The 26,447-nt window shown below is 48.5% G+C and overlaps 1 pseudogene across 1 annotated transcript; it reads right to left on the reverse strand.

Annotated features, from left to right (window-relative positions):
- Nucleotides 1-8,255: 8,255 nt before the first annotated feature.
- Nucleotides 8,256-8,685, reverse strand: LOC306639512 (ATP synthase subunit d, mitochondrial-like; annotated as a pseudogene). Its single transcript has one exon. The product of its transcript is annotated as an ATP synthase subunit d, mitochondrial-like (transcript).
- Between the last annotated feature and the right edge of the window lie 17,762 nt (nucleotides 8,686-26,447).

Below are 26,447 nucleotides of genomic sequence, written 5' to 3' on the forward strand. Positions count from 1 at the left end.
CCAAGTGGGCCCTGGGAACCCAGTGGGTGTTGGACTGACTGGCTGGGTGAACCAAGAGCAAGATGCTCTCACATCCTCTTCCTACCTTTGGACTTGCTGTAGACAGTCCCATCCATCCCTGTGTGCGTTAGGACTCCCAGAGCTGGGGAGAGCCCAGCTCCCTCCTACCTCTGCAGCAAAATGGTAGCTACTAGCACATCCAGCAGGAAGTCCTCCAGTGTAACCAAACCCACGGGCACCTTGATAATGGGCCTCCAGGCCCCAGCCTCTCAAGATGGCAGTGGTGGTGGCAGCAGTGTCCCAAGATGGAGGCAGCTGCACCCAGAGATGGGGCAGTTGTGGCCAAGTAGCATGATTTAATGTCATGAAAGTTGGTGGCCCCATGGGGAGCCCCTGTGAGCACAAAAGGAGAAACAAGTGACATGGTTATGGTGGCCTGGCTCACGGTGATTTGCTGCATTCCTTGTTTAGAAAATTAGAATCTGACTTAGAGACAAGATGCCAACTGGGTAGAGCCATTGGGCGCCCTATTCTGTCATATTTTGGCATTAAATGCTTATGCTTTTTCAGGAAATTGAGAAAGCAATGAGGGCAGTCATATATTATGACCAACAAAGGAAGAAATCGTAGGCAAAGTGGAGGTTTTTGGAAAAAAAGGGGAAATTCTAGGGTGAAAGAGACATGTGATCTTGTGGGTGGGTCAGAGAGGAGGAGAGAAAGAGAGAGAGAGAGAGAGAGAGAGACAGACAGACACCTAGACTGGTCACAGACAGATATGCTGGAAAGCAAAGCCTTCAGAAAGAAAACAGGAGTTACCAGCTTCTGGTTAGAGAGTAAAAGAAAAGGAGTAACTGAACATGTACAGGAAACACTACCGTTTGAGTTCGTTCAGGTTGCCATAACAAAGTACCCCAAACTGTCTGATTTCAACAACAGAAATGTATTGTTGTTTACAATTCTGGAGGTTAGAAGTCTGCATTCAAGGTGTCTGGTGGGTGGGTTTCTTCTGAGGTCTGTGAGGGCAGGAACTGCTGAGCATCCTATCCTTTGTTTATACATGGCTGTTTTCTCTGTACGTCGCTTCATATTGTCTTCCCACCCACTATAGATGTCAATCTGTGTGTCCATCTTTCCCTGTTTATAAGAACACCAGTCACATTGGATTAGAGCGGAACCTAATGGCTTCCCTTTTAGCTTGACCACCTCTGTAAAGATGCCATCTCCAAATAAGGTTGTATTCTGAGTGAGTTCCTGGGGGTCAGGACTCCCAACATATCTATTTTTAGGGTACACAGTTTCAACTCATAACAACTAGTAAATAAAATTCAAGAAAAACTCAAGTGCTCATTTTGTACCAGGCACATTGCTAAGTATGACAAAGCCCTGTAGGAACACTTGGTGCTGTGGTAGAATACTGACACCCAGAAACTTGTAAAGCAGGTTAACAAGTGCTATGATAGATACACTTACCTCCATGACACACTAACATGGGACACTTTAATGTAAAATTAAAGCTACATTTAGGACAGATAAATCACAGTGGTGCCACAAAGAAAGGGTGGTCAGCTGTACATTAGTGGTCAGAGAAAAGCTTCTTGGAGGAGGTGACATGAACTGTCTCAAGGATGACAGAGAAGAGGTCCAGGTGAAGAAGCAGAGAGAGCTTTCGTGCAGAGGAAATCCATGGAGCAAGTCACTTCCATGGGTTTATACAGAACTTCAGGGTCAGTGGAGGGAGAGGAGGTGAGAGAAGCCAGATTTTGAAGTAAATTGTGTGTAGGACAAGGAATGTGAACTTTACCTCAAAAATCTTGTCAGGTGTGTAGGTGTGGGGATATTATCTAGGGAATTTGAAGAAGAGGGTCATATGGTGAAATATGTTTTCTGTGTGGAGGGGGGATTGAGGGGGTCGTGAAGGCAGTCAGGGAGAGTAAAAGTGAATGGGCAGAAGAAGAATTGGAAGAGAGAGAGAGAGAGATACCAAAGCTGGGCCAGAGAAGCAGGGATGGAGAAGAGAGAAACCATTACAGAGTAATAGTGGCTGAAGTGAAGTCACTTAGTGATAACTTAATTGTGAGGGACAAGGGATGGGGAAGCTTAGGATGATTCCTAGATCTCTGGTTTGAGTGTCCGAGTGGACAATGTTCTCACTCACAGGCCAAGGACTTAAAGGGAAGAGCAGAAACTGGGAGAAGATGAATTTTGCGTTGGACATGTTGAGATTGAGGTGGCTATGAAATGGCCAGGTGGAAACAGATGTCAAAAGTTATTGGATATAGAGTAGAAGTTATTGAAAGAGTAGCAAGCCTTCGGATATGTGATCTGGAAGTCAGGGGAGAGATCTGGAGTAGAAAAGGTTTACGTCATGAACTTGGATGAAGTTATCTAGGGTGAACCATTGGAGTGGAAAAAAGTAGGGCTCAGGGACAGACCCTTGAGGAAAGTGTAAGTGGAATAAGGAGTCCCCAAAAGAGACAGAGAAAGACCAACCAGAGGATCCTGTTGGAAGGCCCAGGATTGTTTCATGATGCTTATGGAGGGGAGAACTAGTACTGTCAGATGCCTGAGAGATCAGGGAAGAAAGTGACGGACAGAATCCTTTGGATGTGGCCATGCTTACTCCAGGAAGGTCAGTTTCAGTGGAATGAGGGCAACAAAGGCTAAACCGCATGGATAAAGGAATGACTAGAAGGGGAGGAAGCGCTGATGGTTCTCTTAGGGAGCTTGACAGTGACCCTAGCTAGAGTGGAACAAAGAATTTGGAGGATTTGTTTTGTTTTCTTTTTCATGAAGAGAGCTTGGTATGTTTCTATAATGAATACACAGAAGAATAAGAGGGAGAGCGAAAGAGAGAGAGAGGAGAGAGAGAGAGAGAGAGAGAGGAGAGAGAGAGGAGAGAGAAGAGAGAGAGAGAGAGAGAGAATAACGGGATATAGCAGGGAAAGAGACAAGAGACATGGGATCCAGAGCAATGATGGACATGTTAGCTTTGTAGGAAAAAATATAAAATATAGTGGGAATCATGGTGATAGTGGATCCAGAGATGTTAGATGTGTAGGCAAGAAGTTGAAAAGTTCCTAAATAATGTTGTCTTTGTGTTTCTTCCCTGAAGTGTAAGAGATGAGTTTATCTCCAGGGAGCACGATGTAAGGTGATTAAATATTAGAGAAGAGAATTGATTGGGGAAGAAAAACTGGTAAAGACAGTATATTAGTCAGGGTTCAATTATATATCACAAAATCCATCATAGCTCCCTCAAGCAGAAAGGATTTAATACAGTGAATTGGGTGCTCACAAAATCATTGGAAGGGCTGGAAGGCCAAATCTGAGCCACCAGGACATCTCATCAGCAAACCTCCCAGAGGAGTCCCCACCTCCACCGTAGTCAAGAAATTGCGGAGTCTGGAAGCCATTGGCACGACTGTCAAATCTAAGAAGACTCCCGTAAGCAATGGCAATCAGGAAGCTGCTACTGCAGGTTTTGGATATGGAGTTGTTATGGTTTAAATATTATGTCCCCTAAAGTCGAAAGTGTGAGACAATGCAAGGAAGCCTATAGATAAAATGATCGGGTAATGAGAGTCTTAACCTAATCAGTGTGCAAATCCACGAATAGGAATGAACTGGATGGTAATTGTAGGCAGGTAGGGTGTGGAGGAAGTGGGTCCCTGGGGGGTGAGCCTTTGAGGTGTACATTTTATCTTGATTGAACTGAGCACTCTCTCTGCTTCCTGGTGCTATGTCCCCAACTGCTTTTGTCTATCACACACTTCCACCATGATGTTCTGCCTTACCTTGTGCCCCAAGGAATGGAACTGGCCTTCTATGGACTGAGACCTCTGAAACTGTGAGCCCCCCAAATCAACTTTTCCTCCTCTAATTTGTTCTTGTCAGGTCTTTAGGTTGCAGCAATGAAAACACTGATGCAAACAAGAGCCAATGTTCCAAATTCAAGGATCGACATTCATTGACATAACCTAAGTCACTATCTAAACTCTAGTTATGAATAAATCTGGAAAGATGTTGGTTTGGACTTTTTACAATATACTAATGCCCATCTTTATTCCCTTAATTCTAATAAAACAACAATTCAACAGCGTGCTCCTACCTAACAGACTGGGATGGACTGATGAGGGTAGAGCAGCTTCAGAATCCCATCTTTCCATCTCTGAATATCCCTGCATTAACACGAGAGCTTTGGTGGGACATCTCATATCAAAACCATAACACGAGGTAATGTTAAGATCTCATGATAACAATTCTCATGAGTCTTTATGAACTGATTCCTGCACACCACTGGCTCACTGTTATGGTTTGGCTATGAGGTGTCCCCCCAAAAGCTCCTGTGTTAATGCAGGAATATTCAGAGGTGAAATGGTTAGATGATGAACGCTGTACCCTCACCGTTCATCCTAGTTTGAATGAACTGAGTGGTGAGTTTAAGCAGGTGGGGCTTGGCTGGAGGTGGTGGGTCCCTGGGGAACTTGCTCTGGAAGGATTCGTCTTCCCTGAGGCCACTTCCTTCTTCCCTCTCTCTGCTTCCTGACCCTGCCATGGACTGAGCACTTCAGCCATGTCACTCCACCTCCTCGGGCCCAGAGGACTGGTGTTCACCCACCATGGACTAGATTTCTGAAACTATGAACCAAAATAAACTTTCCCTCTAAGTTATTCTTGTCAGGTATTTTGGTCACCAATACTGCATTTTCCAAGTCTTTGGTGGTGGCACTAATCTCTGTGATTGCCCTAAAAAGATGACTTTGGTTTCCGTTCACCACTTTATGAGGCAGGGGTTCACCAGGAGTTCTTACTGGTGCTTCCTATCATGACAGTCCTTCATCCATGGGTCAGGAAGACAACATGGAGATTCAGTTTACCTACTGAGTGTGTACATTCCAACTGTGCCTTCAGGACCTGGAGAAATAACCGAAGAATAGATATGAATCAATCTACTTGACCCATTGTTAAATGGTTTGGTACAAACTCAGTTTATTTCCTCACTCCTCTTATTTCCCACTCGCCCCATGACCGGCATCAACTTAGTCAGTCATAAGCCCAGAAAAGTCTTATATTTCTTTTTTTTCCTCAGTGCACACTCCCTCCACTAAATGACCACAACTCCCTTGGGGGAGAATTGGGAGGAAGAGCTATAAAATAAACTTGCAATGTCATATGCTACGGAATACATAGGTTTTCTCTTCACCTGACATAGGTCTGGGAATTTAGTAAAGACTTACAACTCTCTGATGTCCTCAGACTGTTAGTCAAATCTCTAGATTTCTAGGGTTTTTTAAAAAAAATTATTATTCTACATATCAAGAAGGCCTCTAATGCAATGCCCTGTGTATTTTAGTCCTTGGTACCTATGATTGATTAGCTGCCACCAAAGATCCCTGTGTGTCCCTCTATTCTGACTGCCATTCTGGCCCTGCTGCCTTCTATGTCCACTTTACTTCTGGCCACTAAGTGTTACTACATAGCCAATGCTGGGATCTCACTATCCTCCTTAAAGCCCAGGAACAGATTTCCATGCCAGTATCTTCCACCATCATCCCCAGCAAGCACACTACCCAGCAACTAGAGTACTTTCAAAGGGGGCCAGTGCCCTTCCCTCCCTTTCTCCTCCTCCTGCCTGTTCTCCAGGTTTTCATTGCTATATAAATTTGTCTCTTTTGGCACAGCTTGGGTACAGCTTGACGGCTGACTCCCTGGACATGGAGATTGTCTTCAGCCATGGATGTGGAGGATGAGTGAGGTATTGGGGGCAGAGAAGAGCCGTGGAGTCTTCAGGAAAGGCAGGATTGGCCTTTCCAGGCAGGCAGGAGAGGTAGGGAGAGGTGGTTTCTACTGGTGAGAAAAGCTTGATGGAGGTCTGGAAGTTCCAGATTTAACTGAGTTCTCCTAAGTCCCGCCATTCTGTTTTGGGACTTGGTCCTGTCTAATCATTGTGCCAGCTTTCACATGGGAAATCCCGTGAGGCTGTGAATGCAACTTAGGTTGTAAGTCAGTCACCTGTTGGATAAAAACATCTACATTTGATTTTTGGTTACATCAACTGGCTGACTCTGGGACCAGAAATTATTTTAGGGCAATCATAGGATGCTCTTTTAGGACAGTTAGAGGAAGTCCTTGGTTCTCTGGATCTTGAGCCATGATTTAAAAGCCCTGTGCTTGTTACATTACTTTAAACCCTCCTGGAGGGTCAAAGTAGTGACTTCCTCCACAGTCTTTATAGTCTTCCTGTGATGGACCCATGCAGGTGAGCACAGTCTGGAAGGAGGCTGGGTTGAAGGGAATCCTGGGGCTGGTTTGTGATATCCACAGAGGACCTGGTTTTGTAAGGAGACGCTGGCAGAGGAGCCTGGGAGTAGTATGGGAAGCCCAGAAACATCCCACTCCTCAAAATTCTGTACCAGGCACAGGGTCACCTCTGCTAGTGAGCTTTGTGAGTAAGTGACCTCCCAGGGAATTAAATGAAGAATGTTTGTCAAACACATAGTGTAGGGGGTTCTCCTGCCACATCCCACGTAGATGAGGGAAAGAGTTTCTGTCAGAGAACAGGATAGTGCTGGCTACCAATTAATCACCAAGAAACGTATCTAATCAATAAACACAAGAGTCAATATTCTTTTCAAATGGAAGAGGGTATGGTGGACTGGGCCATGACAGATCTGGCCTCCAACAAAACCGAGAAGACCACCTTCACCTGTATTTATAGTCACATAGGTAAAGAGGGACTGGGAAGGGCTTCTTCTGGGAGGAACAGGATGGGGTGGAGTTAGGGAAGCCATTTGCTTAGAGAATTAGCATTTCCTCAGATGAGGAGCCAACTCTGTCCAGGGCCACCTACCCCATGCTATCTGAATCTCTCAAGACTGCCAGTTCCGGCAGTTGCTCAACCAAGCCTGATTCTGCTAAATATCAATGGTTCCCCACAACATAGCACTGTGAGCTCTGATTATTATTAAAGTGAGTGATCAGCAGAATAGAAGATGGGTTGATGGGGGTGGCGGAGAGAGGGAGCAGTCCCTTCCTCTCCCTTCTCCTCCTGCCCCACCCGTCCCCCACTTTGTCTTTTGGTAACAGCTTCATCAAGATATTTCACATACCATACGATTCACCCATTTAGATGGTACGACTCAGTGGTTTTGAGAATATTCACATAATTGTGCAACCATCACTACAATCAATTACAGAACACTTCAATCACCTCATACAAAACAAAATAAAAACTCCCATATCCTTCAGCCACCAACCCCAATCCCCCATTGCCTCTGGCTCTAGGAAACCACTAATCTGCTTTCTGTCTCTATAGGTTTGCCTATTTTGGACATTTCACATAAATGGAATCAGAATGCATGATAAACAAATTCCTTTCTTAATTTGCTTTTTATTTTAGCTGGAATAATACTTCAGGAAAGAATGAAGCACTAATGGTGGACTGGTAGGTACTAGTAACAGGTGTGCATGTGTGTGTGTGTGAGACGTGGACGGAGGGTCAGCATTTGGAGATGGAGATCTTCCCTCCTCTGTACAGAATGCTATCCTGCTTGTTTTTCTCTTATAACGTGCTTAGAAGGGAAAATGTCAAAAGCTGACCAAGAAGAGAATCCAGGAGGCGGCCAGTGAGTCACTGTGGTGACTGAGGCCCTGCTGAGCGTTGCATAAAGGCAAGGCTGGGAATCTCTGCCCTTGGGGCTCCTCCTACCCGTGGGGCTCCCCTCTGGAGTGGAGACCAGCTGACTGTGTGGAGGCACAAAAGGGGGAGTCCGAACAGTGCTGATCTGGAGGTGCAGGTGGGGTGGGGACAGGGACGTTAGCGGAGCTCACAGCCGATGATCCTGATTACAGGAAGGGCTCAGTGGAAGGGAAGAGGACCACGTGGAGAACTGTGCATGACGGTCATCTGAGGTCCTGACCTGTCTTCCGAGGGGGACAGTCACCTATTCAGGGAGGAACCAGGACTCATCGGTGTTTCTCAGTTGTTGGTGTCAACTGTGTAGGCTCCTGAGAGGGTGTCAGGTGGCTCTTGTGTGGCAGCCCCTGCATAACATTAAATGGCCCACCAAGAACGGTTCCTCCTTTTAAAATTCTCTTCCAAGTCTTCTAAATCAAAGAAAAGGAATCTGTTGGTGTCTGTAAGGTTCTACATCTCGCTAGCACTTGCTAATTTTCCTTTTTAAAAACCATATAATTATTTTTATTTTTAATGTCCTTTGTAATACAAGGGCTAGAGCTTCCTCCTTGATTCGACTTTACAAATTCTTAGCGGGCTGGTGTGGTCAATAGGGATAGTTCTTGTCTGATTTGTCTTCTGGGAAGACCTCATTCAAGTCCTCAATGGTATTGCATTCCTCATTTTCTTTAGCTGTGTCTCTTATTCCTCAGTCCTGGCTTTTGAGAGAGACACAAACTCAGCACAGCTTTGTACAGCTTCCTTTTCTGCAACATTCACCTGGGCAGTATCTTTATCCTCTGGCACAGAAAACTTCAGGGCTTAAGCTTCTTTTCAGTCATGCACCAAGCCCACCTTGGCATCATTGGCCATATAGTAAGTCCAGTCAATAGCTGGTGGTTTCTCAGACAGGACTTCAGGGAGTTAGCAGCAGCCTTTTGGTTTTGAGGAGTGATCTCCCCAAAAGCTACCCAGTCAATGGTTTTCAGAGCAAGTTTGCAATCCGCCATCTTGGATCCTTTACTGACCCCAGAAGAGCACAGTCCTCACCTGCAAGTCACTAATTTCCCTTTTACCTAAAGAGAGTGAGTCTTAGAGTCACAGGGTCCTTGGCAGCAACCGTATCACCTTAGAATCTTATAATGTTCTGTTTACAATGAATGCATTTTATGATATAAAATACATGCTGTGGATATAGAGTTATGTTTTTAAAGAGCTCAATAGTGAGTTGGTGTAAAAAGTTAAATAATATCAGGTGGTACATAGATATGGCACAAAGGGTGATGCATGGAACCACCAAAAATAGGTGAGAATAGAACTGGAAGAATCTCGTGATCCACTTCAGCTCAGACAGTGTGTGAATTGGTGATTCAGAACTTGAGAAACGCCATCGAGGCCAGCCTCAGAGGGTTCTGACTTGAAGGCAGTCACAGACACCATCAAAGGGACGGCCCCCAGCACCTGGACCAGCTCTGCCTTGGAATGGGCGGGTTACCTGTCGGTCTCTCTCACCAGACATGGAACCAGACCTCGTTCTCATTATGCCTGACGTGGTGTCTGGCACACAGAAGTCCTTGGTGCACATTGACTGAGTGTACAAGTGAATGAGGGAGTGAACGGTTGTCTGCTGGGTGATCGCCCTAATGCACTGAATGGTTACTCAAAACCTATATCCCTTCCCTCATTGCAGTACTTACCAGGCAGCTGCAATGTGCAAGACACCCTGCCCTTAACTTCCTCATAATGGCTTTATTTTTAGTCAATAATCAATCTACTTATTGTGCACAGCAGTAGTCCTGATGCTGTCAGTAGTGGGGAGAATGTGATCTCTTCTCCACTTTAAAGCAGGGTTGTCGGAGCCAGGCAGACCTGAGACTGAATCCTGCCTCTGACACTCAGTGTCTGAAGCCTCTTGGCCTATTTACCTTTGGAAGAAGTTTCCACAGGTGTAATGTGGTTTTAATAGTACTTAACTGACCAGGTGGCCCTGAGTCCTCTCGTGAATGCTGTTGAAGGAGTGAGAGTCAGAGTGGGTGAGTGGGTGAGTGGGTGAGGCACCGGGCCCCAGGGCAGGTGGCCATTGCCTGGCTTTTCTCCCACAGCCAGGGTCCTGCCTGCTGGTTGGAAATTCAAGACAGGCAAGAGAAATGTTAAGCCCCAAGCTTTGTTTAACCAAGCAAAAATGGAGCAAATTGGGCCCAAAATCTAGAAAAATCCTCTCCCAGAGTGGACTCAAAGGCTTGTGGCCGGGCCAGTGGCAGGGGCCCTGGGGCAGGTGACCAAGGGACCCACCAACTGCTCCCTAGACTACTGAATATCTCCTTGGCCCTTCCCTCCCCCTCCCCCTCAGGGATGTGGGCAGTGTGACGTTGGCATGGTGACCACTCAGCCTGTCTCCCCCTCCTCTGCATCCTGAGGTGACAAAGAGGCACAGAGGAGAATCGGGTCCTGTAGCTCCACTGGCTCAAGAATGGTAGGGAGAGCCAGTCCGGGGACTGAGGGGGCCTAGTGCTAAAGTGCGACAGGAACAATGGAGCCGTTGCCCTGGCAACCAATGGAAGCCTCCCCCTGGGCCTCTAGGCTGAGCCTGGGCAGAGGTGTCCTAAGAAAGGGAGGTGGGAACGGGGGGGGGGGGGGGTGTGCGCTGTTCTCAGAGCTGTCTGTCCTCCCAGGAAGGGAAGGAGGAGGCCTCTTTGCAGAGAAGCTGGTCAGTCTCTGTTGGCCCATTCTCCAGAGCCACGGAGAGAGGCCCTGGTGTGGACCCTGATGGCTGGGCAGTGGACACCTCACTGCTGGGTCTGATGAGCACCTTCCCCTCATGCCCACCCTCGACTCCCAGGCCTCTTGAGGGCTGATTAGGGGCAGGGACCGTGAAATCAGGATTTGGTGCTCTCAGCACAGAGCTGTGACCTTGGAGCAGTCTCGAGATCTCTGGGTTGTGTGGATGCTGAAGGTTCAGGCGAGGAGGGCAGAGCTGGGGGGGACAGGGGAAGGCTGTGTTCTCAGGGCCTGGGGGCAGAGCCCTGCCCTGTGAGTCCCGGGGGTCTGCAAGGTTTCTGCTTCTGGGGACGTCAGACCTGACTTCAGATCTTGGCAACATCACTTCTGCTGCAAGGCCACCGGGAAGTCATCCCATCCTTCAGAGTCCCGTTTCCTCAGCTGTAATGCAGGAATAATACCAGCCAGGGGATGCTTACTGAATAAAGGAGACACCCTTGTCCCCGGGGTGGGGGGGCACAGAGTGGGTCAGCTTGCCTCTGCTTGCTCCCCCCACCAGCTCAGCTACTTGTCCTTTCAGTCAACTGTGGCTCATGAGCCCAGAGGTGCCTCCCGACACCCCAGCAACACACACAGACCCATTCTCCCTGAAGGTCCTGTTGCTCACCAGCCTCTTAAGGGACAGTCTGTTAGGGTCCTTGAAGGCCACCCCCTGCATCGTGATGATGGGGTTGCTTTGAGGAGGGTCAGTTCTAGGTGTCCTTTGCCTATCTTGATTTTCTCACTTCCCCTTTGAATCTGGGCTTCTTTGACCACAAAGAAACAGAAAGTTAAGAGGGGATGAAGATTGCTTTGGGGAGAAAGGACTGTGAGCTCAGAGGTCCTGGGGTGAACACCCCCGAACCCAGGGTGTCCTGGCCTTCTGCCCAATGCACCTCTATCCAGGCAGCGAGAACCTGTTCCATGGTGGCCACCTGAGCCCTGCACCCGCGCACCGCCCACCTCCACCATCAGCACCGACAGCGGGCGGGGAGCTTGCGTGGGTGTCGGGGGACGAAGGCGGGAGACGCGATCACAGCCCGGCTTCTGGTTCTTTCAGCGCACATGGCTCCCTCTTGTGGCTGCGAGGCCTCATGGCCGGCAGTTTCCCGTCCTGTGCCCTTGGCTGCCGCTCACAGCAAACAGGCTGCCTCTGTGCCTTAAGGGAGAGGCGCCCAGACTCGGAGATGGTCTGGCCTTGTCCTTGTGTGCCCAAAGTACAGACTGTGCTTTGCCTGCCCCTCTGAGTTGGATGGGAACCCCAAGGCTCTTTCCTGCTGCTTCCCAAGCAGGAACCTCGCTGAGGTGGAGATGGAGCGTTTGAGGAGGGGGGCTCCGTGCAGACGAGCCGCTGAGTGGAGAGGGGCGGAGGGGGGCACTGGCCTAGGAAGCTCATCAGCAGAGGTCACCTCCGAGTGAAGATCCCACAGGGGCTATTTTTGGAGACCTGTGAGGTCACTGCCCTGGCCTGGGCTGGGCTCCTCAAGGTATGTGTGGGCAGAAACCAAGAAACAAGCGAAGCGTATTTATCGCTCCCTAGGTCCTTAAAGCTGCTCATGCGCTCATTCCAAGTAGAGGTCCTTATCCTGGAGCCCATGGGCTCCCCAAACTATAAGCAAGCTACCAGCTCATGAGCATTTTTCTGGAGAGTGAGCGCTTTCATCAGGTGCTCAAAGGATTCAAAAGACAGACTCTCAGCTCAAGCGGATGAGATCAGCATGTTCTAGTCCTGTGGCACATAGGCCACTTCACAGCAGTCACCTGGGGAGGGTGGACGTGCTCATAAGACATTGTCTTTGCTTCCATCTGGGACTCCTTCGGGCTGTCCTCAGGGACAGATTTAAAACTATGAAAGAATCTCGGGCTCATTTCTTTGTAACCACCTTTCATTTTTGTCCCCAGTGTGACCCAGCTTGATCACCCACCTTAGTCACCAGTTTTGGATCCAAATGACTGTTAGCTGTTTCCAAAAATTCCATCCACCTTAACAAGGCAAAGATTTGTCACCCTCAAGAGTGTTCAAATGGCATTACTGCAGGAGTTCTGGAAACTTCCTTCAGAAATCAAAGTGCATAAAAGTATAATCTTTCGAGATGACTACTTTGTAAGGGTCTGATATAGGTCAGTAAAGAGTCAGCAGGTAACTTTGTAACAATGAGTTGTAAATACAACAGCCTATCTAGCAATAGCTAGTAGATGAGATAAAGGGTCAAAAGAAGGTACAGAGAAAGTGAGAGAAGGGAGCGGTCTTGGTGGCCTGTAACAGGCCACCATAGAGTGCTCAAGAGATAGCTGTTGACATCTACTCTGGGACCCTGAAGAAGAAGGCAGCAGTTCCTGGGACAATAGAAGGATAAACCCACAACCAGCAATAGGGTCTGTGGGATATGTTACAACAGAGGGCACTAAGTTTACCAAGGAAGTGACACCCCGGAAGTTCATCCCAAAGTGATAAGTCCTTCTGGGGTAAACAGAGAGCACAAAGTGAGTGTCCTGTTTATCCAGCCCTCTGGAGGTACAGCTAGGAAGAAGTTGGGGTAGATAGGGTTAGTGGCCTGATTCTCCACCCCTCTCGTAACCACGCATGTTGCTATAGGAGATTAACAGACACGTGACTCAAGCTGCGTCTTAAAAAGGGTCAACTGACTCAGCTTGAATGATTCTCTACAGCCCCTGCCACTGCCGTGAGAAGGATCTGAGCTAGCTTGCTGAACTCCAGAAGAGAATGAGAGAGAGGTGAGTGGAGTTGCCCCAACTAACCATGCCTGGAGAACTGTGAGGGGTTGACATATTTGACTCCATGGAATTGTAATAGGCCAGGCTCTCTGGGCAATGACTAAACAGACTCCATTTTACTCTGAGACTCCATGTTAGGTAGGAACTTCTTCTCCCATGGGAACACCCCGACTCTGTACCCGTCATCAGTTACTTAGCATGACTTGGTTGACAATACAAAATGACGAAATGGCAATTCTCGTATAATGAAAAGTTGTTCTCTTTTTGCTTCCTATTTTCCTAAGCACTGTACCATGTCAACCGTGATGTCAACAACGATTGTCTAGATGTTAGTAACCATTCTTTAATTTGCACCTAAGTAAGGTCATTTTGACCCACTTTCCCCCTCTACTAATGATTTCAGATCTCACGATGTTAGTTTGTAATTTTGAATCATAGCAACAGACACTTATGATTGATGTACTGACTTAGGGTGTAAAAACCCCTGCAACCCTATGGTCCGGGCTGTTCTCCCAATAGTCCTTTTTGGGGCATTGTGTGAGATAGTCAGCTGGAAGGCTTAATAAAGACTCTCAAATTTGGACTTCTCAGTGGTGCTCGGTCTGTTCTTATGTTGTGCCCCATAACATTAACCTCCTACCACCACCGGAAGCAGAAGACACAGGTGAGATCAACACAACCCTGACTCTTCCTGCTTCCATCCTAGCTTTGTTTGGCATGTGACTTGTCAGTCCTGAAAAACAGAAGATATGGTAATAAATGACTGTTGTTTTAAGACAGTGGGTTTTGGGGTTATTTGTTACTCAGTGATAGCTAACTGATGGAAAGGCCCTTTATCAGAGATTTCGATATATGTCCCCTTACAAGTTATCTGAAAGGCCAGGGACCTCTTGTAAAGGAATTTCAATCATTATGCAGTGAACATCCCTGAGCACCTACCACCTCCCAGGTTCAAGGCACTATGGCAAGTAAACCATCTGTAAGAGGTTTGGTGTCCAATAGAGAAGATGATGGAAGAGTATAAATATGGAGAAGGTAGAATATGATTAAGGTGTCACAAAAGACATCAGATGAGGGGCCAAGAAAGTTAGAGCTATTATTTGTAGGAACATCACGGGCCTGGGAGAAAAATCCTCCTTCGATGGTTCATTCCCCAGTGAACTTTCAGTGGACGTGGTGCCAGGCCCCAGGGACTCCAGATGGCTAGAACCTTACCCCGAAGTCTAGGGATCCTGCGAGCTGGGTTAGAGGAGACACACGAGCACACACTCATAGCAACGGGACAGGTGTACAACCAAAGTGAAGTCAGGCGTCCTGGGAACCCGGAGGAGAGACTGTCCGCTCTGCTTGGTGAGGAGGGCTTCCTGGAGAGGCAGATGTGACAGTAGCTATGGGGCTCCCTAGGCAGGGAGGCGTTTCCCAGGAGACACAGGGCGAGAGGACGCTGCTGTTTCCCGGGGTTCCTGGCTTGGCCATGGCTGCTCCACTTATTCACTCTTGTCTAACCGTCTCCTCAGCCCCCTGGCTTCAAGCACCCCTAGATGTGGATGGCTTCTAATTCCACATCTCCTTAGAGCTTGGGAGCCATGTCAGCTGCTCCCCACACCTCACCGTGTGGGAGGTGCTGACTTTGACCCCAAACCCGAATTTCCCTTGGAAATTCTTTTCTCAGTGAATGGCTCCATCTCCTTCTCAAATGAGCCGAAAACATGGGACTCATTCTAGACTTTTCCTTTCTCTTCACCCCAGTCTGTGGGTTGAAAGCCCTCTTGAAGGGTCCTCCCTCTTCTTGAGTGGTCCTTCCTTCCTCTCTCCCTCCTCTCTCCTCTCTGTCTCTGTCCCTGGTGCGCAGTCTCTTGTGGGAAAATGCATATAGCATAAAAGCCACCATCTTAACCATGTGTAAGCCTAAGTGCAGTGGCACGAAGTCGATTTATATCGCCACTACCTGTCTTCCTTCCATCCTTCCGTAGTCCCATCAGTCCGAAGCTCTGTACCGAAGCTCTACACCAAGCAATAGCTCCCCCTCCCCCTTTGCTTCCAGCCTTGGTAACCTCTGGTCGACTTTCTCCATGATTTTGTTATCCTCATATATATATATACGTTGGATCATACCATTCTGTTCTTTTGTGTCTGGCCTATTTCACTTCGCATAACATCTTCAAAATCCATCCACATTGTACCACATGTCAGAATTTCATTTCTTCTGAAGGTTGAATAGCATTTCATGGTATGTACGCATCCCATTTTGTTTATCCACTCATCTCTCAATGGACACGTGGGTTGCTTTCACCTTTGGGCAGGTGTACACATATTGATCAGAGCCTCTGTTTTCAATTCTTTTGGAAACTTAGTTCTAGAAGGGGAATTGCTGTATAAAATGGTGGCTCCTTGGTTGTTCTTTGCTGTATAAAGTGGTAGGTTTAGTTTTCTGAGGACCTGCCATGCTGGTGTCCACCATTTTGTATTTCCACTAATCATGCCCAAGGGCTCCCGTTTCCCAGCGTCCCCCCCTTCCCCGTGCTTGTTTCCTGGTATTGTGACCGTTGTTCCACCACCACCATCTAGTCACCATCTAGTGGGTGTGAAGTGCTGTTCCATTGTGGCTTTCCTTCACATTTCTCTAGTCGGTAGTTGAGATTGAACAATTTTTTATGTGCTTATGTACCATTTGGATGTCTTTTTCTTCTCCTCCTCCTCCTTCTTCTTCTTTCTTCTTCTTTTTTTTTTTTATTTTTTATTTTTTTATTTTTTTGTATCAGGGATTGAAGCCAGGGCTGCTTTACCACTGGGCCACATCCCCAGCCCTTTTTATTTTTTATTTTCAGACAGGGTCTTGCTACGTTGCTGGGGCTGACCTTGAACTTGCAATCCTGGGCTGGGGAGATAGCTCACTCCTGCCTCAGCCTCCCGAGCTGTTGGGATTATAGGTGTGCACCACCATGCCTGGCTGGATGTCTTCTTCTTCTCTCTCTTTTTTTTTTTGGTATTGGGGATTGAACTCAGGGACACTTGACCACTGAGTCACATCCCAGCCCTATTTTGTATTATACTTAGAGACTGAGTTGCGTAGTGCCTCGCTTTAGCTGAGGCTGGCTTTGAACTCTCCATCCTCCTGCCTCAGCCTCCCAAGCTGCTGGGATTACAGGCGTGCGCCACTGCGTCTGACTGGATGTCTTCTTTAGAGAATTATCTATTGCAGTTCTTGGCCTGTTGTTGAATCAGGTGGGCTGGTTTTTTGTTGTCAAGTTTTATAAGTTCTTTAAGTATTCTGGATGCTAATCCTTTATCAGATAAGCGATTTGCAGATATTTTCTCCCACTTTTTTTTTTTTTAAACTCTGGTGAGAACATCTTTCCATGCACAAAAAATTTTAATATTGTGAAGTCCAGTCTGTCTCCTTTCCCCCTTTTCTATGTGTACCTCAGTTATCTTTAATGAAACCCTCTCTCTTCTTCCCCACCATCTCCATTGCCTTGGTCTAGAACTCTAGGCTAAGGTCTAGAAGGCCTTAGCCTGGCCCTTTGTCTCCACCTCTCCAAACTCAATTTCCTTCCCTCCATTAGGCACACTCAAACACAGATTGCATCATTTCGTGCCCTCCCTCACCTGCTCAGCATTTATGGAGGACCTATTGCAAACCAGGCCCTCTGCCAGGTGAGGCAGGTGTAGCTGTGAACAAGGGGGCCCTGGTCCTTCACAGGTGTCTATTGTACCAACACAGACAGCCGAGAAACAGATAAACAGACTCAGGAAAATGGTTCTAAAATATTCTGATATGTTTTCTGCTGCCATTTGGATGTTGAATGTTCACAGGCAAAGGCTTAGTCCCTGGGGTGTGCTCTTGGGAGGCCGTGGAACCTTTGGGAGGGAGGGCCTAATGGAGGTCATTTGGTCATGGGGGCAAGAGGTAGTTCCTGACACCTCCTGATAGTTCTCATGGGACTTCTCGAGTTCTCTCTCAAGAGGATTGTTAGAATTCTCTCAAAAGGATTGTTATAAAAGGAGCAATCCTGGCCCTGCCCATTCCCTTTTCTCTGTTCTGGTTGAAGATGTGACCATTTGCTCCTCTTCCATTTGCTCCTGTGATGAGGTGCACCATCCATTGTCCTCATCAGAGGTCAAATCAGTGACCCCTACCCTGACAAATCCTGGACTTTGAATCTTCCAACCTGTGAGCTAAATGAACCTTTTTTTCCCTTGTAAGTTAGCAGCCTCAGGTATTTTGTTATAGCAATGCAAATCTGGCTAAAATATTTTTTCCTTTAAACAATTTGCCTTTTCTCCATTGTCCTGTTTCTGTACTATTCCACCATGAAGGCTAGGCCATGGAACTTACGGTCATAGGGAAGGAGAGGGAGATCCTACCCAGAACAAAGTTAATTGAAAAGGGAGGGAAGATATACTACAAGGGGCCTGGGCTCTTTACAGAGAGGAAGAGGAAATAGAAAGAAGTTCAGGAATAAAGAAGAGGCCAGGAGTTGGGATAACGGGTCAGCAGAGGACACAGCAATAGGAATGTCTTTTCCTGGACATGTCTTGCCTCCCTGCCAAGGTAAAGACAAAGGGTGGTATTGGGAATCTCCCTGTAGCTCCTTCCCCTTTGGATCCCTTCCCCACCCTCTGACGGGCAAGCCCTCTCCAGGGCCCAGACTAACTGGGAAGACCGTAAAAGGGGAAGGTAAGACACACTGCATAATGGAATTTTTTCTTGAAATGGCCACACTCTTTGGACAGTGTTGGCAATATTTAGATTTATCTGAAAAGACCCTTATTCTCTGGGCATGGTGGCACATGCCTGTAATCCCAGTGACTCAGGAGGCTGAGGCAGGAGGATTGATTGCAAGTTCAACCTTAGCCTTAGCCTCTTAGCAAGACTGTCTCAAGATAAAAAGGGCTGGGGGTGGGGCTCCGTGGTAAGACAACCTTGGGTTCAATCCCCAGTACCCAAAATAAACAAATAAACAGAAAAAAGAAGAGACACCTTAACAATGAGCCAAATATCCTGAACTGGGGGAACTGGGAGGGGCTTGAGAACAAAGCTGAATTCAGTCCTTGTGGGAAACGGGGTTGGCTTTTCCTTTTGTATTTTTGAGTTGAAGTGCTCGACTTTTCCCTCTGGGGTGGAAGCAATTAAGACAGTTCTCACAATTAATGATTCTCATTAGAGTTTAGTACTAGCTGAAGCAAGGAGATGGGCAGAGTGCTGTGACAGAGAGGACTCGGGACGCCTGTTCCAAGTCAGGCGGCGGCCTGGGAAGGAAGACACTGGGGTTGAGCCTTGAAGGACGAGAAATTACCCAGAGGGGAGCCATCCCCGCTCTAAGCAGCAAAATGCAAACAGAAAGCCTTTTACTAATTTATTTTTTGCAGTGCTGGGGATCAGGCCCAGGGCCTCTTGGATGCCAGGGAAGCATTAAGCTACCCTCAGCCCTGGACATGTTTGGGGATTGGAAAAGACTGGTGTGCACAGGACACGATGAGGAAGGAGAGAGAGCGGCCTCTGGATGGTTTGTAACCCTCTGCTGCTTCGGGTTCTTCTGAGACGTGTCATGTTTCAGAATGAAGTTCAACAGGGTGCCATGGTGCACTCCTGTCAGCCCAGCAGCTTGGGAGGCTGAGGCAGGAGGATGGCAATTTTGAGGTTAGCCTCAGCAACTTAGCAAGACCCTGTCTCAAAATAAAAAATAAAAGGAACTGGGGATGTGGCTCAGTGGTTAAGCACCCCTGGGTTCAATGCCCAGTATTAAAAAAAAAAAAAAATCAAAATGATCTTCAGCTGAGTCAAGAATCTTCTTTCCTGGCTTCTTTGGTCTCAGCTTCCCTTGCTGTGTGGTGCACACCTCTCACCAGCCACCACTCAAGTGCACCTGAGCCCACCTCCTTCTGTCCTCCACCTGGCCTTTCCTTCCACCAGGGACACTGGCCTCCCTCTTCTTTACCTGCCCAAACCCCTCCCTGTGTTTAAAGACCCAGCCTCTTCCATCTCCTCCGAGGAGCTTCTCTGACATTCCCAGGTCGGGCGCCACCTCCTCTGTGCCTCTGCAGTTCTTTCTGGGTGTCCCTCTCCTCCCTGTGCTGTGAGACCCTGCCCTTCTCCCCGTGTGACTGTGTGCTCCTGCGTTTCCCTCACAGGCACTGTGTCAGCCTGGTGTCTCCCAGACCTTCTCTGCATCCCAGTTCTCGCTCTTGAGAGTTAGACCCACACACCTACCTGCCTCCCAGAAGGGCTTATGCAGCTGACCTACAGCTGTGGAGGTGGGGACACAGGTATTCTGTTTGGACCTCTTCCTGCCTCTGTGGGATGTTTGGCGATGTCAGACACACAGCTTGAAATCTGCCGTGGTGGGCTTCTTTACACCACCGGGATTGGCAAACACTCCAAGTCAGGGCTCCCCTCTGCTTGGAGAGCCAGTTGCTGCGTATTTCCAAGACACCACTCCTTGGAGAAGGAGAGGGTTTATTAAAACTGGGGCCATTGGACTCGCTCAGAGCTCCTGATTCAGCAGGGTCTGAGAAAGTTCATTCTGCACATTCCCGGTGTGGGGACCACAATTTGAGAACCAGTGATTGACAGGCCCCTCAAGATCATGTTCAAAATTAAAGTCATCATCTTTCCCTCACACCCACTCCTCCTGGGTTCGTGTTGCTGGGAATGCTGCACCATCCACCCAGTTTCCTAAGCCAGAAACCTGGGGAGCAGCCGGAAGCCTCGTCTCCCTGGGCCCTGGTGGCTAAGTGATCGCCAGGTCCCGGCAGCTCTCCTCCATCAGCTCTGATCCTTTGCCTTCTGCCCATTGAGAGTGCCCGGGCCCTGCCTGCCATCATGCTTTCTCTCCTTACCGCTGTTCCTGCACCAGCCTTCTGGGTGGGCACCAGGCTTCTCCACTGCCCTGCCACAGAGGTCTTCGTGAATGTCAGTCCAATCCTACTGTCCCCAGCCTGCAGGCATCAGTGGCTGCCTCTGCATAGTCTGCAGGAGCGCTTCTGTTTGGAGCCCCTTCCCTGAACTAGCCCCTTCCTACCCTCTCCCACTCAGGCTTTGCCAGTGTCTGGCACGGGGCTCCTGCGCCTCCTGGCCCTGACCCGGGGCTGCTTACCCAGGTCTGCTGATCGTCTCTCTCCCTCCCGCTTCAGCCATTGCACTACAAACTCTCCAGGGAGGAACTGAGTTTGTGAGTGTTTAAAAAAGTCTCCTTTCCTCTGTGCTTACCACTGGGTCTGACACGTAGCACCCTGGGCTTGGCTTGGGTGCCCCCAAAGAAGGCTCCGAGATTTGTGCATACTGTTTATTTGGGAAGAGCCTGAAGAAACACTGGTAGGGAAGAGGAAGTAGGATAGGGGCGGAGGAAGCTGATGAGGATGTCCCATCTGGCCAGTTCCCCACCAGGACCATCAAAGCCAATCCACTGTGGGACTCTGGGAGAAAGTGGGGAACACACCTCAAGAGTGTGTCTCCACCCACACCTCATCTGCTGGCAGCTGCTCCTGGGGACATTAGCTCGTTGGCACTGCCTGACTGTGCAAAGGCCAACTGTGCTCCAACAGCCAGAGTGACTACTGGAGGATGCTCTGTGGCCTCCATGGCCGGCAGCCTTGGGCATGTTCCTGTGGATGCCAGGGAGGTGGGCAGGCCCCACAGGCCTTGGCACAGTGCTCGCTGTTGGATAAGAAGATGTGAAGGGAAAAGCACCCAGGGCAGAGGTGATGGCACATCCAAAGGCACTGAGGCCCAGGGGAACTGACGTGATGGCGGGACCTGCTGCAGACACTCAGTGCACCGCCATTGTCTCTGAGCCGAGGGACTCAGGGCCTGTCCCATCTCACACCCAGTTTCATCTGAACCCAAGTTCTCTCCGCAGAAATGATTTCTCAAGAGGGAGCTGAGGAGAGGGAGACTCCAAGGGGCCCGTCCTTCAGGATCTCTGGAATGGTCCTTCTCTAGGGATGAGCCGTTTCAGGCTCTGCTTGGTGCCTGCGTGGTGGTGCATGTGGGCTGGGTGGAACTCAGTGTCCAGGCCGGGGCTATCCCATGGGACTCGCTGATGGTGCAAATGTCTCACATCTGTGTCGTCCCATACAGCAGCCACCATGGCAACTGAGCGCTTGAAATGTGTCCAGTGCAACCAAGGAGCTGAACTTTAAATTTTATTGCATTTTAATGAGCATAAGCGAACATGCCTGTAGGCAGATGTGGTTAGCGGCTGCTGCACGCGGCAGGGCAGGTTTAGGGGTTCTGACCACCTCTCCTTTCACCTCTCCATCCTCTGCAGCCAGCGGTTTCGAGCATCCTGGTGTCTACACAGAGCAGGGAGCCATGAGGGCCCCTGCTTGAGAGCCTCACTGTGTCTACAGACACATCCACCAGGGGTGCCTTTCCCTTGGTTTGCCGGGTTGGCTTAGCTCCTCGGCCTGGTGTCTACTGCCCCCTGCAGGATTTAAAGAGAATGGCAGAGTTGGATCCGATGCCTGATCAGGTCCCTGAAGCCCACTAGTCTCACTCGCATGGAAGCCCCTCTCTGTGGCACCATCCTCAAGCCTCCTGGACAGAGCTCGGTGGAGAAGCCCCAGGCTCCCCTCGGCCATTTTTATGAAGTCAGTCTGTGTTAAGGGTTCGACTGGGCCTTAATTTCAAAGGGTTTGAGCCTGTGATGGATAATTTTACGGGTCAACTTGATGGGGACACAGGGCACACAGCTATCTGGGCTAATGCATATTATTTGTATGTGCATGAGGTGTTTCTGGAGATTAGTGCTGGAATGGATGAACTGAGCCAGTGGATGATTTCCCCGGGTGGGGACAGAACAGCCAGCCTGTGCAGGGCCCCAGCGGGACAGAAAGCTGGAGCACGTGGGATTCTCTCTACCTCACTCGGGGGCAGCAGCATGCAGTCCTCGTTGCTCCTGCGCTCAGACTCAGGCCTAAATGTACACCTCGATTCCCTTCTCTGACGCTTTTGAACTCGCCACCAGATTTCTGGGTGTCCGGTTTGCAGACAGCAGATCATGGGACTTCTTTTGTGTCTGTTCGTGTGTGCGTGTGTCCTGCTCTTTCTCCGGAGAACACTGACTAATTCAGAGCCCATTTTCAAATAGTAAAAGAGACTTCCCCAGAGGAGCTACACTTTTTCAGAGGAGTCAGGCTTCCTGTGATAGGTTCCTGCCGAGATTTTGGGGTTGGAGGGATGTCTAACTCTGGAGGAGGTGAACTTTAGACAAACTAGGAGGCTGCTCTTGAGCAAGATCATCTGGTTACTTCTATCTCTGTCCTTGTGGTGGATCTAATTCACATCTATCAGTAGCAATGTTTCCCACCCCCACAGGGGAAGATTCCAGATTCCAGGAGAAAGGTCGCAGTAGACCAGCCCTCTCCTGACTTCTAGTTGCCCTGACATGAACAGGGATAGGAATCTCCCACCTGCACCTCCAACTTGTCCAAAGGCAGGATACAAGATTTCAAAACTACAGAGCTAACTCAGAAGCAAGAAAGAGGAATTTCCAGGTACCAGCCGTGGAGTGGGAAGGCCCCCAGGCCTGAGGAGCTGGGGTCTCCAGCCCCATGTAGGGACGAGAATTGGGCTTCATGCATGGCTGAGAGGTGGAACCGGGCTGAATGTGAGGCCAGAAGCCAGGAGAAGACAGACCAGGGAACCCTGTCCGCCAGGTAAAGAGGGGCTTCAGCACCTGCTGCCAGTGGGAAGGCGGAGTCCTAATGGCTACTCTCCAAAGAGTGTGGAAATGCCAGGTGGAGATTCTAAGGTGGAAACGCCTTCCATCTTGTAGGGAAGTCAGCTGAGACAATTTCAGAAAATGTCCTGTGGGAAGGTGGCCTCAATCTCAATGTAATTTGTAGAATTATTTTAGGTATTAACTCGTGCTGAATAAGGACAATAATATAAGGTGTATGAGGCAGTGCTGTGCCACTCATTCACTGATCTATTTTGTCCTTTGACAGATTTTTAAGAGCTTTTTCCTGGTGCGTGATGACTGTGCACACAAGTGGGATTCACTGCGCACATTCCCAAATGCACATGGCGTCAAGTGGGCCCACTTGACACTCAACACTCCCACACTCTGGCCTCATCTTCCTCCTCCCTCTCCCAATTCCCTGTCTCTACTCTACTGATCTCTCTTCTATTTTCATGAGGTCCCTTTTCTTTCCTTTTTCCTCCCTACCTTCTGCCCCTGAGAGAAAACATTCAACCCTTAACTTTCTGAGTCTGGCTTATCTAAGTTAGCTTGATGTTCTCCAGTTCCATCTATTTTCCTGAAAACGATTCATTTCTTTCTTTTTTTCTGGCCAATTAAAGCTCCATTGTGTAAATAAACCACCTTTTTTTTTTTATCCATTCGTCTGTCGACAGACACCTAGGCTAGTTCCATAATTTGGCCATTGTAAATCGGGCAGCTATAAACGTGCGTCTGTGTGTACCACTATCGCATGCCGACTTCAGTTCTTGTGCATAAATACTAAGGAGTGGTATAGCTGGGTCATATGGTGACTCCATTCCTAGTCTTGCCTTCAACAGTTGTTTCTATACAACTACTGTATACCAGGACCAGACAGATACCAAACAGAGGCAAATCTTGCATTCTTTGATCTTGGAGATTGTTATGGTTTAGATGTGGTGTCCCCCAAAAGCTCACATGTGAGACAATGCAAGAAGGTTTGGAGGAGAAATGATTGGGTTACAGCCTTAACTTGATGGGATTAACTGGGTGGAAACTGGAGGCAGGTGTGGTGTGGCTGAAGGAAGTGGCTCATTGGGGATGTGGCTTTGGGGTATATATTTTATACCCCAAAAGACTGGAGAGTACAGTCTGCTTGCTGATCATCATGTGAGCTGCTTCCCTCTGCCACACTCTTCCACCATGGTGTTTTGCCTCACTTCAAGCCCCGAGGAATGGAGCCGGCCATCTATGGACTAGGATCTCTGAAACCGTGAGCCCTCTAAACTTTTCTTCCCTAAAATTGTTCTGGGCAGATCTTTTTGTCATAGCAGCAAAAAAGCTGACTAAAACAGGGGTGACAGACAATAAATAAGGAACATATAGTGTAGACCCAATAACAATGAGCACTGTGAAGAGAAGAAAGGCAGGAAAGCGGGTTAGGAAATTGTGGAAAATTGGGGAGGAGGATGTCCCTATTTAGAATAGCAAGATCTAAAGCCGACTGTGGCGGTGCCCTGATTGCTCAAGCCCACAAATTTGACAACCGCCTGGGCAACCTAGTGAGACCCTGTCTCTAAATAAATCAAATATCGTGATCCAGGAAGTCTTACAGAGAAAGGATGTGGTGAGAAGGAGAGCCCAGTGGATGTTTAAGGGAAGAGCATTTCAGGCAAAGGGAACTGCACAGCGGAAGTTGGAGGTCGGTGCCCTGGGGCAGGAACCTGGTGGCAAGTTTTGAAACACAGCAGGAGGCCAGCATGGCTGACCTCAGTAAGCTCTGGGGAGAGTCATGGAGATGAAGCAGAGAGGCGAGCCAGGTTGAGGAGGGCTTTAAAATTTTTACTTTTTAGGGTCTTCTACATTATTTCAAGTCACTAGTTTTAAGAAGAGGAATGGCATGATCTGACTTGCATTTAACAAGAGTTTAGGGTTTTTTGATCTGAATTATTGGGTGGAGGGAGTTGCTATTAACTCAGAAGACCAAAGGTTGATAAGAATTGGGTGGAAGATAAAGAATTCAGCCCCATAAGGACCATCTGAAAACACAGAGTAGACCATTGGATAAATGAGTTTAGAAGTAATAGAGGACATTTATGCTGGAGAAGGAAATTTGGAGGTCACACAAATTGAACCCAGGTGACTGGTTGAGATCACTAAGGACAGAAGAGAATACAAGAAGTGTAGCCATCCGAAGACTAAGAACTGGTGGCATCAGGGTGTTACAGACCCACCAGTCCACACCTCCAGCCAAGCGAATCCCTTCCTGAGGCGCACGAAATAACCGGAAATTATTTGAAAAGTAAATACGCTGACAGTGCTCACATGCTTCAAGGAAAGAGTAGGATCCCTAAAACCAGGAGAGATAATGAAACAATTAGGTGGATAAACGAAGAACCAGATAGAAATCCTACTCGTGGAAAGAGGTGACTAAAGAAATAAAAGCCTCAGTGGATGCTCTGGAGCAGGACTAGAGGCAGGTGAAGTGTGGGAGGGAACTGGAGGACAGAATGGAAGAAATCACCAGAGTGCACAGCACGTTTCCGGGTGTTTCCGGCAGAGCCCTTGTGCAGCAAGCACACCTTCCAGGCTAGGAACCGCCCTCCTGGGGTCTGGGGATATAGCTCAACTGGTAGAGTGTTTGCCCCTCAAGTCTGAGGCTCTGGGTTCAATCCCCCCAATATTGTGGAGGGAAAAGAAATGGAATCACTGTTCTGAATCAGGGACCAAAAGTGGAAGAAAACTTTTTTTTTTTTTTTTTTTTTTGGTACCAGGGATTGAACCCAGTGGCAATAAACCACTGAGCCACATCCTAGCCCATTTTTTTTTAAACAGATTTTTTTATGGTAAGACAGAGTCTTGCTAAATTGCTCAGGACCTCGCTAAATTGTTGAGGCTGACTTTGAACTTGTAATCCTCTTGCCTCAGCCTCCCAAACCGCTGGCTTAACAGAAAGGAACAGGTAACTTATTTCTGGAGCTGGGTAAAGGTTTAGTGGCAGAACGAAGGCCCACGTTATAAGGAGAGTTAACATTTCTTGGTTGCTTAGTATGCGCCTCTTATGGTTTGGAAGTGAGGCGTCCCCCCAACAGCTCACGTGTGAGACAATGCAAGAAGGTTTGGAGGAGAAACGATTGGGCTACAGCCTTAACCTTATCAGTGAATCAGTCCTCTGATAGGGATGGACTGAGGGGTAACTGAAGTGGTAGGTGTGGCGGGAGGAAGTGGGGATTAGGGCGTGGCTCTGGGGTACATATTTATATCTGGAGAGTGGAGTCTCTCCCTCTGCCTCCCGATCACCGCTTGAGCTGTTCCCTTCCGCCACACTCTTCCTCCATGGGGCCCCGAGGCATGGAGCCTGCTGCCTATGGATTGAGACCTCTGAAACCGTGAGCCCCTAAATAAACTTTTCTTCCTCTACAGTTGTTCTGGTGGGGTCCTTAAGTCACTGCAGCCAGAAGAGCTGACTAATACAGTGCCTGTCCCAAGTGGTTGAATGGTGGGGGCGGAGGGGTGGGGCTGGAGGTCCGGGGTGGGAACAGCTTCTTCACATACCTGGTGGCCTTCTCCTGAGTGAGCCTTCCTGCTCCTTAGTTTTTCTTTTCTTCTTC

The sequence above is a fragment of the Sciurus vulgaris genome (genome assembly GCF_902686455.1).
Source record: "Sciurus vulgaris genome assembly, chromosome: 11".
Taxonomy (NCBI): domain Eukaryota; kingdom Metazoa; phylum Chordata; class Mammalia; order Rodentia; family Sciuridae; genus Sciurus; species Sciurus vulgaris.